This window comes from Lolium perenne, chromosome 6, assembly GCF_019359855.2.
Source record: "Lolium perenne isolate Kyuss_39 chromosome 6, Kyuss_2.0, whole genome shotgun sequence".
Classification (NCBI taxonomy): Eukaryota; Viridiplantae; Streptophyta; class Magnoliopsida; order Poales; family Poaceae; genus Lolium; species Lolium perenne.
The window spans coordinates 252,000,887-252,021,511 of NC_067249.2; positions in this window are offsets into that span (position 1 = coordinate 252,000,887).

Here is a 20,625-nt window from a genome sequence, read left to right on the forward strand (position 1 = left end):
TGGAAGAGCTCCTCAGTTGAGTGGCTTGATGACTTCGGTTTTCTCTTCAAGAACCTCTGGTTTCTTTTTTATGAGTAATGTGCAGATCAGGTTAAGGATGGGATGCATCAGATCCACCACAGGGAAGGAGCCGATCTGACCTGCAAGGCGCGAAAAGTAGACTGAAGAAGCTCGGGGGGCAGCTCACCCTGAAGGTTCTCTGCTCTGGAGAGCCGATTTTGCTGAAATCGGCTGGTTCCGCATCATGACTTGGGAACCGATAGCGACACATTTGGTTAGTCCACTAATATGCTCGCCTTGATAGAGGCTCGGGGGGCAACTGATGGCGCAGAACTTCCGTTCTTAAGAAGCCGATTGAAATTTCATCGGGCTGAAAACCCAGTGGTATCGACTTCAGGAGCAAGTCGTGTCGGCAGTGGTTCTGGGGCTCTCGTGAGAACGTCGATCTGCCTAATTGTCCGCCAGAGCTCAAAGGGATGGGACATTGAGATACCGGTGCGTTGTCATCGGCTCGTTGGGCATTGGCTAAGTAACGATCGGCGGGGTCAGCAGAAGAGGGAATCGGCTCAATTAAACTCCGAAGAAATCGGCGAAATCAAATTGGGGAAAAGTTCTTCATGGATAAACCAGATTTCTTACATAGAAGAGCTGATTGCTCTCAAAAGGGAGTACTAAGGGGATACATTGCCCCGTCTACTGTTGCTGATCCTATTCTAGAGGTCCTATTCTACGGGCCGCCACTGCCCTCGTCGTCACCGTCGTCAGCGCTGTCGGCGCTGCTCCCGGCGGGCTCGTCGTCGCTGCTGTAGCGGCCGCTGGCAGGACCTTCGTTGTCCTCGTCCTCCACGTCGTCGTCGTCGTCGTCGCTATCATAATCACTGAGATTCCCTGGCCAGGGGCAATGGCGCTTGGCCGGCGGCTCATCGGAGGGGCTGTCGTCGTCATCCTCCTCCTCCTCTTCCTCCTCCTTCACCTCGGAGGAGGTAAGGTCATCCCAGGAGAAGCGATCGTCATCGCTCTCCTCCTCCGATTCCCCGTTGGCAAGGAAGCGGAGGTCGCTCTCCCCGTCCGTCGAGGACTGGTCGTCCTCGGACCAGATGGAGAAGTCATGGTCTGGCTCCTCCCCGGCCTCAATGGCGCGGCGGATGTTGGCCGCATGGACCTCTTGTGGGCTCGGTACTGGCATCGGCTCGGGAGAAGAAGACTCGAAGGAAAGTCCCGACGAGGCAGAGGAAGAAGAAGACATGGTGCGCAGAAGGGTTTTTTGGGGGTGCCGATGGCTGGAACAGAGGAAGGGGATAAAGATAACTAATCAGTCGGCACGGTTAAATAATGAGAAACCTGGTGGGAATTACTGCCATTACAGTTTCCGAAGGGGTAATGTCAGAGCTGTCAAATTTTGCAGAGAAGCTGAGAGGACAGGGCATAATGATGACGGATGCTGCAAATGGCTCTGATCTGCCACGACATGACCCTTCGAAAGGAAAGCATAATGATTTTGGAAATGTTATTTCCAAAACCAGGGGGGCATGTGTTATCACCAGATTTTGGACAAATCCAGAGGTGGGCCGTAAGAGAGATGGGCTTGGAAGACTACACGTGGAAGATCTCTGAAGCGGCCTTGCACGGAGAATTTGGGCTAGTTTGCCCGTGTATCTTTAATTATAGTAGGTTATGTTTTAGATCAAGATTAGAGTTTGTATCGTGCACGGTGGGATATTCCCACGTTAGAAAGTCCCCTGGACTATAAATATGTATCTAGGGTTTATGGAATAAACAACAACTCACGTTCAACCCAAAACAAACCAATCTCGGCGCATCGCCAACTCCTTCATCTCGAGGGTTTCAATCAGGTAAGCGACATGCTGCCTAGATCGCATCTTGCGATCTAGGCAGCACAAGCTCCACGTTGTTCATGCGTTGCTCGTACTGAAGCGTCTTTGATGGCGAGCAACGTAGTTATCATAGATGTGTTAGGGTTAGCATAGTTCTTCGTATAACATGCTTACGTAGTGCAACCCTTGCATGTCTAGCCGCCCTCACGCCTATCTCAGGTGTGGGGGCGGCACCCTGCTTGTTCATCATCTAGTAGATCTGATCCGTTACGATTGCTCCTTGTTCTGCAAGGATTAGTTTAATATCTGCAATAGTTAGGCCTTACAAAGGGGGGGAGGATCCAGCGGCACGTAGGGTGGCGTTCGCAAGTCCTAAACAGGATGTTCCGAGGATCAACGTCATGTTGGTTTTTAGGCCTTGTTTAGGATCGGCTTATGAGCACCGTGCGTGGCCGCGAGGCCCAACCTGGAGTAGGATGATCCGATTATGCGGTGAAAACCCTAAATCGTCGTAGATCTCATTAGCTATATCTTGATCAAGCAGGATCACCAAGTATTCGTGCACCCCGTACGAATCATGGGTGGATCGGCTCTTTGAGCCGATTCACAGGATAACCTGAGAGCCGATCGAGGCTCGTATTTAATGTTTACGTGTATGCCATGCAGGAACTAAGCGAGGCATCCCCATCACCTTCCTGACCAGGTATAGGTCAGGTGGCACGCCCTTGCACTTCGCATCGCCGCGTGTGACCAGAAGAGCATTGCGGGCCGTCGCTCGGAGGGGTCTCAGCCAGCCGCAGCTCTAGGCTCTTCCCGGCTCTACCTGTGTTGACAGGCCGCTGCCCGCCGGTGGGTTTTGGCAGTCAACAATTATGTTACTAAATGGGTGGAAGCCATACCCACAAAAAGTGCTGATGGTGAGACCTCTTTAAGAATGCTTTTAGATGTTATCTTTCCTAGGTTTGGAGTACCTAGATATATTATGACTGATGGAGGTTCTCATTTTATTCATGGTGGTTTTAGAAAAACTCTTGCTAAATATGGTATTAATCATAGGATTGCTTCTGCTTAATTATCATCCTCAAACTAGTGGGCAAGTAGAATTATCAAATAGAGAAATTAAATCTATCTTGCAAAAGACTATTAATAAATCTAGGAAAAATTGGGCTAGTAAGTTAAAGAAAGCATTGTGGGCTTATAGAACTGCTTATAAAAATCCTATGGGTATGTCTCCTTATAAAACGGTTTATGGAAAGGCTTGTCATTTACCTTTAGAACTTGAGCACAAAACTTATTGGGCTGTAAAAGAACTTAATAAAGATTTTAAACTTGCCGGTAAGAAAAGATTGCTACAATTGATTTCTTTAGATGAATGGAGAAGTGAAGCTTATGAAAATGCTAAACTTTTTAAGGAGAAAGTTAAGAAATGGCATGATAGAAGAATTAGTAAAAGAGAATTTAATGTTGGAGATAAAGTCCTATTGTATCGGTCTCGTCTCAGATTTTTTGCAGGGAAATTACTCTCAAAATGGGAAGGACCATATGTCGTTGTGGAGGTGTATCGTTCAGGGGCAATAAAAATTGGTTCTCTGAAAGGTGATGCCACACAAGTGGTGAATGGACAAAGACTCAAGCATTATATTTCCGGAGATTCTTATAATGAAGATATTGATGTTATTCAAGTGGTGACTCCGGAAGCTTTCATCAAAGATCAAATTGATAGTTCTGCAGAGTTCGACTTCGAATAGGTAACAGTTCTGGTAATAAAAAGTCCGCGTTCAACTTTCCGAACAATGTTTCTGCTATTTTTAGAAAATACGAAAAATTACGAGATCGAATCGGAGCGGAGGAGACGCACGCTTCTATTCCTGTAGACAGTGTTGGGCCTCCAAGAGCAAAGGTTTGTAGAACAGCAACAAGTTTCCCTTAAGTGAATCACCCAAGGTTTATCGAACTCAGGGAGGTAGAGGTCAGAGATATCCCTCTCAAGCAACCCTGCAATTACGATACAAGAAGTCTCTTGTGTCCCCAACACACCTAATACAATTGTCAGATGTATAGGTGCACTAGTTCGGCGAAGAGATAGTAAAGTACAAGCAATATGGATGAATATGAGTGGTAATAGCAATCTGAAATAAAGATGGCAGCAAGCAAACATGTAACATAACTTGTTGGAAACGGTGTTTCAATGCTTAGAAACAAGGCCTAGGGATCATACTTTCACTAATGGACACTCTCAACAATGATCACATAAATAAATAACTTCTCTTCTCTTATGCTACTTTCAAAGACTCTATTGTTGGATAACAAACACCATTCATTGTGTAGGGCTACGAGAGCACCCTCAAGCCGGAGTAAACAAGCTCCACAACGTCATAAAGGAATCACACAAGATGCAAACACTGTCACCGTCACACCACAGAGAGTAATTCCGGAGTTCATATAAAGTAACTCTAGAGTGCATAGTAATAGTTAACTTCACAATCTACAAGAGATCACGATCATAACCTACGCCAAGTACTACATGATGCACACACTGTCCACATTACATCATGAAGGAGGAATAGACTACTTTAATAACATCACTAGAGTAGCACATAGATTAATAGTGATACAAAGCTCATGATCACATAAAGATCACATGGGAAAGAGAGATGAACCACATAGCTACCGGTAGAGCCTTAGCCTCAAGGGAGAACTACTCCCTCCTCATCATAGGAGATAGCAGCGTTGATGAAGATGGCGGTGGTGTCGATGGAGATGCCTTCCGGGGGCAATTCCCCGTCCCGGCGGCATGCCGGAACAGAGACTTCTGTCCCCCGAATCTTGGCTTCGCGATGGCGGCGGATCTGGAACTTTTCTCGTATCGTGGCTTATTCCTTTAGGGTTTTCGCGACGGAGGCTTTAAGTAGGCGGAAGGGCAGCCTCGGAGGAGTCCTGTTGGGGCTACACCATAGGGGGGGGCGCCCCCCACCTTGGCCGCGCCGCCTTGTGGGGTGGGGCCCCCCTGGCTCCCCTCTGGCCCCTCTTCGGTGCTCTGGAAGCTTCCGGGAAAAATAAAATACTGGGCGTTGATTTCGTCCAATTCCGAGAATATTTCCTTTGTAGGATTTCTGAAACCAAAAACAGCAGAAAACAGGAACTGGCACTTCGGCATCTTGTTAATAGGTTAGTTCCAGAAAACGCATCAAAACGATATAAAGTATGAATAAAACATGTAGGTATTGTCATAAAACTAGCATGTAACATAAGAAATTATAGATACGTTGGAGACGTATCAAGCATCCCCAAGCTTAGTTCCTACTCGCCCTCGAGTAGGTAAACGATAACAAGGATAATTTCTTAAGTGACATGCTATCAACATGATCTTGATCAATACTATTGTAAATCATATGAGATGAATGAAGTGATTCAAAGCAATGGTAAAGATAATGACTAAACAACTGAATCATATAGCAAAGACTTTTCATGAATAGTACTTTCAAGACAAGCATCAATAAGTCTTGCATAAGAGTTAACTCATAAAGCAATAGATTCAAAGTAGAAGGCATTGAAGCAACACAAAGGATGATTAAGTTTCAGCAATTGCTTTCAACTTGTAACATGTATATCTCATGGATAGTTGTCAACATAAAGCAATATAACAAGTGCAATAAGTAAACATGTAAGAATCAATGCACACAGTTGACACAAGTGTTTGCTTCTAAGATAGAAAGAAGTAGGTAAACTGACTCAACATAAAGTAAAAGAATGGCCCTTCGCAGAGGGAAGCATGGATTACTATTTTTGTGGTAGAGCTTTTCATTTTGAAAACATAGAAACAATTTTGTCAACGGTAGTAATAATTAATATGTGTTATGCATAAGACATCCTATAAGTTGCAAGCCTCATGCATAGAATACCAATAGTGCTCGCACCTTGTCCTAATTAGCTTGGATTAACACGGATTATCATTGCATAACATATGTTTCAACCAAGTGTCACAAAGGGGTACCTCTATGCCGCCTGTACAAAGGTCTAAGGAGAAAGTTCGCATTGGATTTCTCGCTTTTGATTATTCTCAACTTAGACATCCATACCGGGACAACATAGAAAACAGATAATGGACTCCTCTTTAATGCATAAGCATTCAACAACAGATAATATTCTCATAAGAGATTGAGGATTGATGTCCAAACTGAAACTTCCACCATGATTCATGGTTTTAGTTAGCGGCCCAATGTTCTTCTCTAACAATATGCATACTCAAACCATTTGATCATGAAAATTGCCCGTACTTTAGACAAGACGAACATGCATAGCAACTCACATGATATTCAACAAAGGTGTAAAAGTTGATGGCGTCCCCAGAAACATGGTTACCGCTCAACAAGCAACTTATAAGAAATAAGATACATAGCAACATATTCAATACCACAATAGTTTTTAAGGCTATTTTCCCATGAGCTATATATTGCAAAGACAAAGAATGAAATTTTAAAGGTAGCACTCAAGTAATTTACTTTGGAATGGCAGAGAAATACCACATAGTAGGTAGGTATGGTGGACACTAATGGCATAGTTTTTGGCTCAAGGATTTGGATGCACGAGAAGAATTCCCTCTCAATACAAGGCTTAGGCTAGCAAGGTTGTTTGAAGCAAACTCAAGTATAAACCGGTACAGCAAAACTTACATAAGAACATATTGCAAGCATTATGAGACTCTACACTGTCTTCCTTGTTGTTCAAATACTTCACCAGAAAATATCTAGACTTAGAGAGACCAATCATGCAAACCAAATTTCAACAAGCTCTACGGTAGTTCTTCATTAATAGGTGCAAAGTACATGATGCAAGAGCTTAAACATGATCTATTTGAGCACAACAATTGCCAAGTATCAAATTATTCAAGACCATATACCATTTACCATATGAAGCATTTTCTGTTTCCAACCAAATAGCAATTAACGAAGCGGTTTTCAACTCCGCCATGAACATTAAAAGTAAAACGAAGAACACTAGTGTTCATTGATGTCTACGCCCCCCTCCTTTTCCTGTAGACAGTGTTGGGCCTCCAAGAGCAGAGGTTTGTAGGACAGCAGCAAGTTTCCCTTAAGTGGATCACCCAAGGTTTATCGAACTCAGGGAGTGATACGTCTCCGACGTATCGATAATTTCTTATGTTCCATGCCACATTATTGATGTTATCTACATGTTTTATGCACACTTTATGTCATATTCGTGCATTTTCTGGAACTAACCTATTAACAAGATGCCGAAGTGCCAGTTCCTATTTTCTGCTGTTTTTGGTTTCAGAAATCCTAGTAACGAAATATTCTCGGAATCGGACGAAATCAACGCCCAGGTTCCTATTTTCACCGGAAGCATCCAGAACACACGAGAAGGACCAGAGGGGGGGCACAGGCCCACCAGACCATAGGCCGGCGCGGCCAGGGGGGCCTGCGCCACCCTATGGTGTGGGCACCCCTTCGACCCTCCTGCGCCGCGTCTTCGCCTATTTAAAGCCTCCGTCGCGAAAACCCTGATGCGTTCGACGAAACCCACAGAAACCTTCCAGAGCCGCCGCCATCGCGAAGCCAAGATCTGGGGGACAGGAGTCTCTGTTTCGGCACGCTGCCGGAACGGGGAAGTGCCCCCGGAAGGCTTCTCCATCATCACCACCGCCATCTTCATCACCGCTGCTGCTCCCATGAGGAGGGAGTAGTTCTCCATCGAGGCTCGGGGCTGTACCGGTAGCTATGTGGTTCATCTCTCTCCTATGTACTTCAATACAATAATCTCATGAGCTGCCTTACATGATTGAGATTCATATGATGATGCTTGTAATCTAGATGTCATTATGCTAGTCAAGTGAATTTTACTTATGTGATCTCCGGAGACTCCTTGTCCCACGTGTGTAAAGGTGACAGTGTGTGCACCGTGTGGGTCTCTTAGGCTATATTTCACAGAATACTTATTCACTGTTATGAATGGCATAGTGAGGTGCTTATTTATATCTCTTTATGATTGCAATGTATTTGTATCACAATTTATCTATGTGCTACTCTAGCAATGTTATTAAAGTAGTTTTATTCCTCCTGCACGATGTAATGGTGACAGTGTGTGCATCCGTGTTAGTACTTGGTTTATGCTATGATTATGATCTATTGTAGATTATGAAGTTAACTATTGCTATGATAGTATTGATGTGTACTATTCCTCCTACATATGCATGAAGGTGACAGTGTGCATGCTATGTTAGTACTTGGTTTAGTCGAATTGATCTTTCATGCACTCTAAGGTTATTTAAATATGAACATTGAATTGTGGAGCTTGTTAACTCCGGCATTGAGGGTTCGTGTAATCCTACGCAATGTGTTCATCATCCAACAACAGTGTAGAGTATGCATTTATCTATTCTGTTATGTGATCAATGTTGAGAGTGTCCACTAGTGAAACTCTAATCCCTAGGCCTTGTTCCTAAATACTGCTGCGTTACTACTGCTTGTTTACTGTTTCACTGTGTTACTACTGCTGCAATACTACCACCATCAACTACACGCCAGCAAGCTATTTTCTGGCACCGTTGCTACTGCTCATATATATTCATACCACTGATACGTCTCCGACGTATCGATAATTTCTTATGTTCCATGCCACATTATTGATGTTATCTACATGTTTTATGCACACTTTATGTCATATTCGTGCATTTTCTGGAACTAACCTATTAACAAGATGCCGAAGTGCCAGTTGCTGTTTTCTGCTGTTTTTGGTTTCAGAAATCCTAGTAAGGAAATATTCTCGGAATTGGACGAAATCAAAGCCCAGGGGCCTATTTTCTCACGAAGCTTCCAGAAGTCCGAAGGAGAGACGAAGAGGGGACACGGAGGGGCCACACCCTAGGGCGGCGCGGCCCCCCCTTGGCCGCGCCGGCCTGTGGTGTGGGGCCCCCGTGCCGCCTCTTGACCTGCCCTTCCGCCTATAAAAAGTCTCCGTGACGAAACCCCCAGTACCGAGAACCACGATACGGAAAACCTTCCAGAGACGCCGCCGCCGCCGATCCCATCTCGGGGGATCCAGGAGATCGCCTCCGGCACCCTGCCGGAGAGGGGAATCATCTCCCGGAGGACTCTACGCCGCCATGGTCGCCTCCGGAGTGATGTGTGAGTAGTCTACCCCTGGACTATGGGTCCATAGCAGTAGCTAGATGGTTGTCTTCTCCCCATTGTGCTATCATTGTCGGATCTTGTGAGCTGCCTAACATGATCAAGATCATCTATCTGTAATTCTATATGTTGCGTTTGTTGGGATCCGATGAATAGAGAATACTTGTTATGTTGATTATCAAAGTTATGTCTATGTGTTGTTTATGATCTTGCATGCTCTCCGTTATTAGTAGATGCTCTGGCCAAGTTGATGCTAGTAACTCCAAGAGGGAGTATTTATGCTCGATAGTGGGTTCATGTCTCTGTGAATCTAGAGGAGTGACAAGAACCACTAAGGTTATGGATGTGCTGTTGCCATTAGGGATAAAACATTGGTGCTATGTTCAAGGATGTAGTCACTGATTACATTACGCGCAATACTTAATGCAATTGTCTGTTGTTAGCAACTTAATACTGGAGGGGGTTCGGATGATAACCTGAAGGTGGACTTTTTAGGCATAGATGCAGTTGGATGACGGTCTATGTACTTTGTCGTAATGCCCAATTAAATCTCACAATACTCATCATAATATGTATGTGCATGGTCATGCCCTCTTTATTTGTCAATTGCCCAACTGTAATTTGTTCACCCAACATGCTGTTTATCTTATGGGAGAGACACCTCTAGTGAACTGTGGACCCCGGTCCAATTCTCTTTACTGAAATACAATCTACTGCAATACTTGTTCTACTGTTTTCTGCAAACAATCATCTTCCACACAATACGGTTAACTCTTTGTTACAGCAAGCCGGTGAGATTGACAACCTCACTGTTTCGTTGGGGCAAAGTACTTTGGTTGTGTTGTGCAGGTTCCACGTTGGCGCCGGAATCCCTGGTGTTGCGCCGCACTACATCCCGCCGCCATCAACCTTCAATGTGCTTCTTGGCTCCTCCTGGTTCGATAAACCTTGGTTTCTTTCTGAGGGAAAACTTGCTGCTGTGCGCATCATACCTTCCTCTTGGGGTTGCCCAACGAACGTGTGAAATACACGCCATCAAGCTAAATTTCTGGCGCCGTTGCCGGGGAGATCAAGACACGCTGCAAGGGGAGTCTCCACTTCTCAATCTCTTTACTTTGTTTTTGTCTTGCTTAGTTTTATTTATTACTTTGTTTGCTGCACTAAATCAAAATACAAAAAAATTAGTTGCTAGTTTTACTTTATTTGCTATCTTGTTTGCTATATCTAAAACACAAAAAAATTAGTTTACTTGCATTTACTTTATCTAGTTTGCTTTATTTACTGTTGCTAAAATGGCCAACCCTGAAAATACTAAGTTGTGTGACTTCACAACCACAAATAATAATGATTTCTTATGCACACCTATTGCTCCACCTGCTACTACAGCAGAATTCTTTGAAATTAAACCTGCTTTACTGAATCTTGTTATGCGAGAGCAATTTTCTGGTGTTAGTTCGGATGTTGCTGCTGCCCATCTTAATAATTTTGTTGAACTATGTGAAATGCAAAAATATAAAGATGTAGATGGTGATATTATTAAACTAAAATTGTTCCCTTTCTCATTAAGAGGAAGAGCTAAAGATTGGTTGCTATCTCTGCCTAAGAATAGTATTGATTCATGGACTAAATGCAAGGATGTTTTTATTGGTAGATATTATCCCCCTGCTAAAATTATATCTTTGAGGAGTAGCATAATGAATTTTAAACAATTAGATACTGAACATGTTGCTCAAGCTTGGGAAAGAATGAAATCTCTGGTTAAAAATTGCCCAACCCATGGACTGACTACTTGGATGATCATCCAAACCTTCTATGTAGGACTAAATTTTTCTTCACGGAATTTATTGGATTTAGCTGCTGGAGGTACCTTTATGTCCATCACTCTTGGTGAAGCAACAAAGCTTCTTGATAATATGATGATCAACTACTCTGAATGGCACACGGAAAGAGCTCCACAAGGTAAGAAGGTAAATTCCCGAAGAAACCTCTTCCTTGAGTGATAAGATTGATGCTATTATGTCTATGCTTGTGAATGATAGGACTAATATTGATCCTAATAATGTTCCGTTAGCTTCATTGGTTGCACAAGAAGAACATGTTGATGTAAACTTCATTAAAAATAATAATTTCAACAACAATGCTTACCGGAACAATTCTAGTAACAACTATAGGCCATATCCTTATAATAATGGCAACGGCTATGGTAATTCTTATGGTAATTCTTACAACAATAATAGGAATTCACCCCCTGGACTTGACGCCATGCTTAAAGAATTTATTAGTACACAAACTGCTTTTAACAAATCTGTTGAAGAAAAGCTTGGGAAAATTGATATACTTGCTTCTAAAGTCGATAGTCTTGCTGCTGATGTTGATCTTTTGAAATCAAAAGTTTTGCCTAATGAGAATCATCATAATAAAATTACTACTACAGCAAATGCCATTCAAGTTAGAATTAATGAGAATATAAGATTAATGGCTGAACTGCGTGCTAGGTGGGATAGAGAAGAAAATGAAAAACTAGCTAAAGAAAAGAATATAGCTAAAGTTTGGACTATTACCACCACTAGTAATGCTAATGCTACACATGTTGCTGCACCTCCTACTCATACTAATAAAAGAATTGGTGTTAGCAATGTTTCCACTTCTAATGCAAAGCGAAAAACTGCACTGACTGCTAAAACTATTAAACCCTGTGATAAAGCTGCTGAAATTTTTTCCAACATTGGGGATGATGATCCCATTGCTTTAGATTATAATGGTTTGAATTTTGATGATTGCCACATCTCTGAAGTTATAAAGTTCTTGCAAAAACTTGCTAAAAGTCCTAATGCTAGTGCTATAAATTTGGCTTTTACACATCATATTACAAATGCTCTTATAAAAGCTAGAGAAGAGAAACTAGAGCGTGAAGCCTCTATTCCTAAAAAGTTAGAGGATGGTTGGGAGCCCATCATTAAGATGAAGATTAAAGATTTTGATTGTAATGCTTTATGTGATCTGGGTGCAAGTATTTCTGTTATGCCTAAGAAAATTTATAATATGCTTGACTTGCCACCGCTGAAAAATTGTTATTTGGATGTTAATCTTGCTGATCATTCTACAAAGAAACCTTTGGGGAAAGTTGATAATGTTCGCATTACCGTTAACAATAACCTTGTTCCCGTTGATTTTGTTGTCTTGGATATTGAATGCAATGCATCTTGTCCCATTATATTGGGAAGACCTTTTCTTCGAACTGTTGGTGCTGTTATTGATATGAAGGAAGGTAATATAAAATATCAATTTCCTCTCAAGAAAGGTATGGAACACTTCCCTAGAAAGAGAATGAAGGTACCTTTTGACTCTATTATGAGAACAAATTATGATGTTGACACTTCGTCTCTTGATAATACTTGATACACACTTTCTGCGCCTAGCTGAAAGGCGTTAAAGAAAAGCGCTTATGGGAGACAACCCATGTTTTTACCTACAGTACTTTGTTTTTATTTTGTGTCTTGGAAGTTGTTTACTACTGTAGCAACCTCTCCTTATCTTAGTTTTGTGTTTTGTTGTGCCAAGTTAAGCCGTTGATAGAAAAGTAAGTACTAGATTTGGATTACTGCACAGTTCCAGATTTCTTTGCTGTCACGAATCTGCGTCCACCTCCCTGTAGGTAGCTCAGAAAATTAAGCCAATTTACGTGCATGATCCTCAGATATGTACGCAACTTTCATTCAATTTGAGCATTTTCATTTGAGCAAGTCTGGTGCCATTTTAAAATTCGTCAATACGAACTGTTCAGTTTTGACAGATTCTGCCTTTTATTTCGCATTGCCTCTTTCGCTATGTTGGATTAATTTCTTTGATCCACTAATGTCCAGTAGCATTATGCAATGTCCAGAAGTGTTAAGAATGATTGTGTCACCTCTGAATATGTCAATTTATATTGTGCACTAACCCTCTAATGAGTTGTTTCGAGTTTGGTGTGGAGGAAGTTTTCAAGGATCAAGAGAGGAGTATGATGCAACATGATCAAGGAGAGTGAAAGCTCTAAGCTTGGGGATGCACCCGGTGGTTCACCCCTGCATATATCAAGAAGACTCAAGCGTCTAAGCTTGGGGATGCCCAAGGCATCCCCTTCTTCATCGACAACATTATCAGGTTCCTCCCCTGAAACTATATTTTTATTCCATCACATCTTATGTGCTTTTTCTTGGAGCGTCGGTTTGTTTTTGTTTTTTGTTTTGTTTGAATAAAATGGATCCTAGCATTCACTTTATGGGAGAGAGACACGCTCCGCTGTAGCATATGGACAAGTATGTCCTTGGTTTCTACTCATAGTATTCATGGCGAAGTTTCTCCTTCGTTAAATTGTTATATGGTTGGAATTGGAAAATGATACATGTAGTAATTGCTATAAATGTCTTGGGTAATGTGATACTTGGCAATTGTTGTGCTCATGATTAAGCTCTTGCATCATATGCTTTGCACCCATTAATGAAGAAATACATAGAGCATGCTAAAATTTGGTTTGCATATTTGGTTTCTCTAAGGTCTAGATAATTTCTAGTTTTGAGTTTGAACAACAAGGAAGACGGTGTAGAGTCTTATAATGTTTTCAATATGTCTTTTATGTGAGTTTTGCTGCACCGGTTCATCCTTGTGTTTGTTTCAAATAAGCCTTGCTAGCCTAAACCTTGTATCGAGAGGGAATACTTCTCATGCATCCAAAATACTTGAGCCAACCACTATGCCATTTGTGTCCACCATACCTACCTATACTACATGGTATTTTCCGCCATTCCAAAGTAAATTGCTTGAGTGCTACCTTTAAAATTCCATCATTCACCTTTGCAATATATAGCTCATGGGACAAATAGCTTAAAAACTATTGTGGTATTGAATATGTAATTATGCACTTTATCTCTTATTAAGTTGCTTGTTGTGCGATAACCATGTTCACCGGGGACGCCATCAACTTTTCATTGTTGAATTTCATGTGAGTTGCTATGCATGTCCGTCTTGTCTGAAGTAAGAGAGATCTACCACCATATGGTTAAGCATGCATATGTTAGAGAAGAACATTGGGCCGCTAACTAAAGCCATGATCCATGGTGGAAGTTTCAGTTTTGGACAACAATCCTCAAATCTCAAATGAGAAAATTATTAATTGTTGTTATATGCTTATGCATAAAAGAGGAGTCCATTATCTGTTGTCTATGTTGTCCCGGTATGGATGTCTAAGTTGAAGAATAATCAATAGCGAGAAATCCAATGCGAGCTTTCTCCTTAGACCTTAGTACAAAGTGCATAGAGGTACCCCTTTGTGACACTTGGTAAAAACAATGCATTGTGATGACCCGGTAGTCCAAGCTAATTAGGACAAGGTGCGGGCACTATTAGTACGCTTATGCATGAGGCTTGCAACTTATAAGATATAATTTACATGATGCATATGCTTTATTACTACCGTTGACAAAATTGTTTCATGTTTTCAAAATCAAAGCTCTAGCACAAATATAGCAATCGATGCTTTTCCTCTATGGAGGACTATTCTTTTACTTTCAATGTTGAGTCAGTTCACCTATCTCTCTCCACCTCAAGAAGCAAACACTTGTGTGAACTGTGCATTGATTCCTACATACTTGCTTATTGCACTTATTATATTACTCTATGTTGACAATATCCATGAGATATACATGTTACAAGTTGAAAGCAACCGCTGAAACTTAATCTTCTTTTGTGTTGCTTCAATATCTCTACTTTGAATTATTGCTTTATGAGTTAACTCTTATGCAAGACTTATTGATGCTTGTCTTGAAGTGCTATTCATGAAAAGTCTTTGCTATATGATTCACTTGTTTACTCATGTCATATACATTGTTTCGATCGCTGCATTCACTACATATGCTTTACAAATAGTATGATCAAGATTATGATGGCATGTCACTCCAGAAATTATCTGTGTTATCGTTTTACCTGCTCGGGACGAGCAGAACTAAGCTTGGGGATGCTGATACATCTCCGACGTATCGATAATTTCTTATGTTCCATGCCACATTATTGATGTTATCTACATGTTTTATGCACACTTTATGTCATATTCGTGCATTTTCTGGAACTAACCTATTAACAAGATGCCGAAGTGCCGATTCTGTTTTCTGCTGTTTTTGGTTTCAGAAATCCTAGTAAGGAAATATTCTCGGAATTGGACGAAATCAAAGCCCAGGGGCCTATTTTCTCACGAAGCTTCCAGAAGTCCGAAGGAGAGACGAAGAGGGGCCACGGAGGGGCCACACCCTAGGGCGGCGCGGCCCCCCCCTTGGCCGCGCCGGCCTGTGGTGTGGGGCCCCCGTGCCGCCTCTTGACCTGCCCTTCCGCCTATAAAAAGTCTCCGTGACGAAACCCCCAGTACCGAGAACCACGATACGGAAAACCTTCCAGAGACGCCGCCGCCGCCGATCCCATCTCGGGGGATCCAGGAGATCGCCTCCGGCACCCTGCCGGAGAGGGGAATCATCTCCCGGAGGACTCTACGCCGCCATGGTCGCCTCCGGAGTGATGTGTGAGTAGTCTACCCCTGGACTATGGGTCCATAGCAGTAGCTAGATGGTTGTCTTCTCCCCATTGTGCTATCATTGTCGGATCTTGTGAGCTGCCTAACATGATCAAGATCATCTATCTGTAATTCTATATGTTGCGTTTGTTGGGATCCGATGAATAGAGAATACTTGTTATGTTGATTATCAAAGTTATGTCTATGTGTTGTTTATGATCTTGCATGCTCTCCGTTATTAGTAGATGCTCTGGCCAAGTTGATGCTAGTAACTCCAAGAGGGAGTATTTATGCTCGATAGTGGGTTCATGTCTCTGTGAATCTGGAGGAGTGACAAGAACCACTAAGGTTATGGATGTGCTGTTGCCACTAGGGATAAAACATTGGTGCTATGTTCAAGGATGTAGTCACTGATTACATTACGCGCAATACTTAATGCAATTGTCTGTTGTTAGCAACTTAATACTGGAGGGGGTTCGGATGATAACCTGAAGGTGGACTTTTTAGGCATAGATGCAGTTGGATGACGGTCTATGTACTTTGTCGTAATGCCCAATTAAATCTCACAATACTCATCATAATATGTATGTGCATGGTCATGCCCTCTTTATTTGTCAATTGCCCAACTGTAATTTGTTCACCCAACATGCTGTTTATCTTATGGGAGAGACACCTCTAGTGAACTGTGGACCCCGGTCCAATTCTCTTTACTGAAATACAATCTACTGCAATACTTGTTCTACTGTTTTCTGCAAACAATCATCTTCCACACAATACGGTTAACTCTTTGTTACAGCAAGCCGGTGAGATTGACAACCTCACTGTTTCGTTGGGGCAAAGTACTTTGGTTGTGTTGTGCAGGTTCCACGTTGGCGCCGGAATCCCTGGTGTTGCGCCGCACTACATCCCGCCGCCATCAACCTTCAACGTGCTTCTTGGCTCCTCCTGGTTCGATAAACCTTGGTTTCTTTCTGAGGGAAAACTTGCTGCTATGCGCATCATACCTTCCTCTTGGGGTTGCCCAACGAACGTCTGAAATACACGCCATCAACCACCTGTATTTCACTATCTCTTCGCCGAACTAGTGCACCTATTAAGTGTGTTGGGGACACAAGAGACTTCTTGCTTTGTGGTTGCAGGGTTGCATGAGAGGGATATCTTTGACCTCTTCCTCCCTGAGTTCGATAAACCTTGGTTGATCCACTTAAGGGAAAACTTGCTGCTGTTCTACAAACCTCTGCTCTTGGAGGCCCAACACTGTCTACAGGAAAAGGAGGGGGCGTAGACATCAAGCTATTTTCTGGCGCCGTTGCCGGGGAGGAAAGGTAAAAGGTACTCACACTCCGGACCTTGGCTACCAAGCTATTTTCCGGCGCTGTAAGTACTCGAAGCTATTTCCTTTAGATCCTGCAATTGCAACTTTTTGTTTCTTGTTTACACTAGTTTGGCATAATGGACAAGAATGATCTTCTTATTCTATTTCCAGATTTAAAACATGGATTGTTTGATGCGAAAATTAAAAAACCTATGGAATCTTATTTGCATGCTGGTAGTAATATTAGTATGAACGCTTTGAACACCATTGTTGATAATAATATAGAAAGTTCTAAGCTTGGGGAAGCTGGTTTGCATGATCTTTTTAGTCCCCCAAGCATTGAGGAGAAAATTTTCTTTGATGATACTTTGCCTCCCATATATGATGATTATAATGATAGTGGTCTTTTGGTGCCACCTACTATGGAGAGTAAATTTTGTTGTGATTATACTATGCCTCCAACACTTGATGAGAATAATAATGATAGCTACTTTGTTGAATTTGCTCCCATAACAACTAATAAAATTGATTATGCTTATGTGGAGAGTAATAATTTTATGCATGAGACTCATGATAAGAATGCTTTATGTGATAGTTATATTGTTGAGTTTGCTCATGACACTACTGAAAGTTATTATGAGAGAGGAAAATATGGTTGTAGAAATTTTCATGTTACTAAAACACCTCTCTATGTGCTGAAATTTTTGAAGCTATACTTGTTTTATCTTCCTGATCTTGTCATTTTGCTCTTCATGAATTTATTTGTGTACAAGGTTCCTTTTCATAGGAAGCATGTTAGACTTAAATGTGTTTTGGATTTGCTTCTTGATGCTCTCTTTTGCTTCAAATACTATTTCTTGCAAGTGCATCATTAAAACTGCTGAGCCCATCTTAATGGCTATAAAGAAAGCAACTTCTTGGGAGATAACCCATGTGTTATTTTGCTACAGTACTTTGTTTTATATTTGTGTCTTGGAAGTTGTTTACTACTGTAGCAACCTCTCCTTATCTTAGTTTTGTGTTTTGTTGTGCCAAGTAAAGTCTTTGATAGTAAAGTCAATACTAGATTTGGATTACTGCGCAGAAACTGTTTTCTTGCTGTCACGAATCTGGGCCTAATTCTCTGTAGGTAACTCAGAAAATTATGCCAATTTACGTGAGTGATCCTCAGATATGTATGCAACTTTCATTCAATTTTAGCATTTTCATCTGAGCAAGTCTGGTGCCATTTTAAAATTTGTCTTTACGGACTGTTCTGTTTTGACAGATTCTGCCTTTTATTTCGCATTGCTTCTTTCGCTGTGTTGGGTGGATTTCTTTGTTCCATTACCTTCCAGTAGCTTTGAGCAATGTCCAGAAGTGTTAAGAATGATTGTGTCACCTCTGAACATGTGAGTTTTTGATTATGCACTAACCCTCTAATGAGTTTGTTTCGAGTTTGGTGTGGAGGAAGTTTTCAAGGGTCAAGAGAGGAGGATGATATGCTACGATCAAGAAGAGTGAAAAGTCTAAGCTTGGGGATGCCCCGGTGGTTCACCCCTGCATATATCAAGAAGACTCAAGCGTCTAAGCTTGGGGATGCCCAAGGCATCCCCTTCTTCATCGACAACATTATCAGGTTCCTCCCCTGAAACTATATTTTTATTCCATCACATCTTATGTGCTTTGCTTGGAGCGTCGGTTTATTTTTGTTTTTTGTTTTGTTTGAATAAAATGGATCCTAGCATTCACTTTATGGGAGAGAGACATGCTCCGCTGTAGCATATGGACAAGTATGTCCTTAGTTTCTACTCATAGTATTCATGGCGAAGTTTCTTCTTCGTTAAATTGTTATATGGTTGGAATTGGAAAATGATACATGTAGTAATTGCTATAATGTCTTGGGTAATGTGATACTTGGCAATTGTTGTGCTCATGTTTAAGCTCTTGCATCATATGCTTTGCACCCATTAATGAAGAAATACATAGAGCATGCTAAAATTTGGTTTGCATAATTGGTCTCTCTAAGGTCTAGATAATTTCTAGTATTGAGTTTGAACAACAAGGAAGACGGTGTAGAGTCTTATAATGTTTACAATATGTCTTTTATGTGAGTTTTGCTGCACCAGTTCATCCTTGTGTTTGTTTCAAATAAGCCTTGCTAGCCTAAACCTTGTATCGAGAGGGAATACTTCTCATGCATCCAAAATACTTGAGCCAACCACTATGCCATTTGTGTCCACCATACCTACCTCCTACATGGTATTTCTCCGCCATTCCAAAGTAAATTGCTTGAGTGCTACCTTTAAATTCCATCATTCACCTTACAATATATAGCTCATGGGACAAATAGCTTAAAAACTATTGTGGTATTGAATATGTATTTATGCACTTTATCTCTTATTAAGTTGCTTGTTGTGCGATAACCATGTTTCTGGGGACGCCATCAACTACTCTTTGTTGAATTTCATGTGAGTTGCTATGCATGTTCGTCTTGTCTGAAGTAAGAGCGATCTACACCTTATGGTTAAGCATGCATATTGTTAGAGAAGAACATTGGGCCGCTAACTAAAGCCATGATCCATGGTGGAAGTTTCAGTTTTGGACATATATCCTCAATCTCAAATGAGAAAATTATTAATTGTTGTTACATGCTTATGCATAAAAGAGGAGTCCATTATCTGTTGTCTATGTTGTCCCGGTATGGATGTCTAAGTTGAAGAATAATCAATAGCGAGAAATCCAATGCGAGCTTTCTCCTTAGACCTTTGTACAGGCGGCATAGAGGTACCCCATTGTGACACTTGGTTAAAACATGTGCATAGTGATGATCCGGTAGTCCAAGCTAATTAGGACAAGGTGCGGGCACTATTAGTATACTATGCATGAGGCTTGCAACTTGTAAGATATAATTTACATGATACATATGCTTTATTACTACCGTTGACAAAATTGTTTCATGTTTTCAAAATCAAAGCTCTAGCACAAATATAGCAATCGATGCTTTTCCTCTATGGAGGACCATTCTTTTACTTTCATTGTTGAGTCAGTTCACCTATTTCTCTCCACCTCAAGAAGCAAACATTTGTGTGAACTGTGCATTGATTCTTACATACTTGCTTAATGCATTTGTTATATTGCTTTGCATTGACAACTATCCAAGAGATATACATGTTATAAGTTGAAAGCAACTGCTGAAACTTCATCTTCCTTTGTGTTGCTTCAATGCCTCTACTTTGAATTATTGCTTTATGAGTTAACTCTTATGCAAGACTTATTGATGCTTGTCTTTAAGTACTATTCATGAAAAGTCTTTGCTTTATGATTCAGTTGTTTACTCATGTCATTACCATTGTTTTGATCGCTGCATTCACTACATATGCTTTACAAATAGTATGATCAAGTTTATGATGGCATGTCACTCCAGAAATTATCTTTGTTATCGTTTTACCTGCTCGGGACGAGCAGAACTAAGCTTGGGGATGCTGATACGTCTCCGACGTATCGATAATTTCTTATGTTCCATGCCATATTATTGATGTTATCTACATGTTTTATGCACACTTTATGTCATATTCGTGCATTTTCTGGAACTAACCTATTAACAAGATGCCGAAGTGCCAGTTCCTGTTTTCTGCTGTTTTTGGTTTCAGAAATCCTAGTAACGAAATATTCTCGGAATCGGACGAAATCAACGCCCAGGTTCCTATTTTCACCGGAAGCATCCAGAACACACGAGAAGGACCAGAGGGGGGCACAGGCCCACCAGACCATAGGCCGGCACGGCCAGGGGGGGCCCGCGCCACCCTA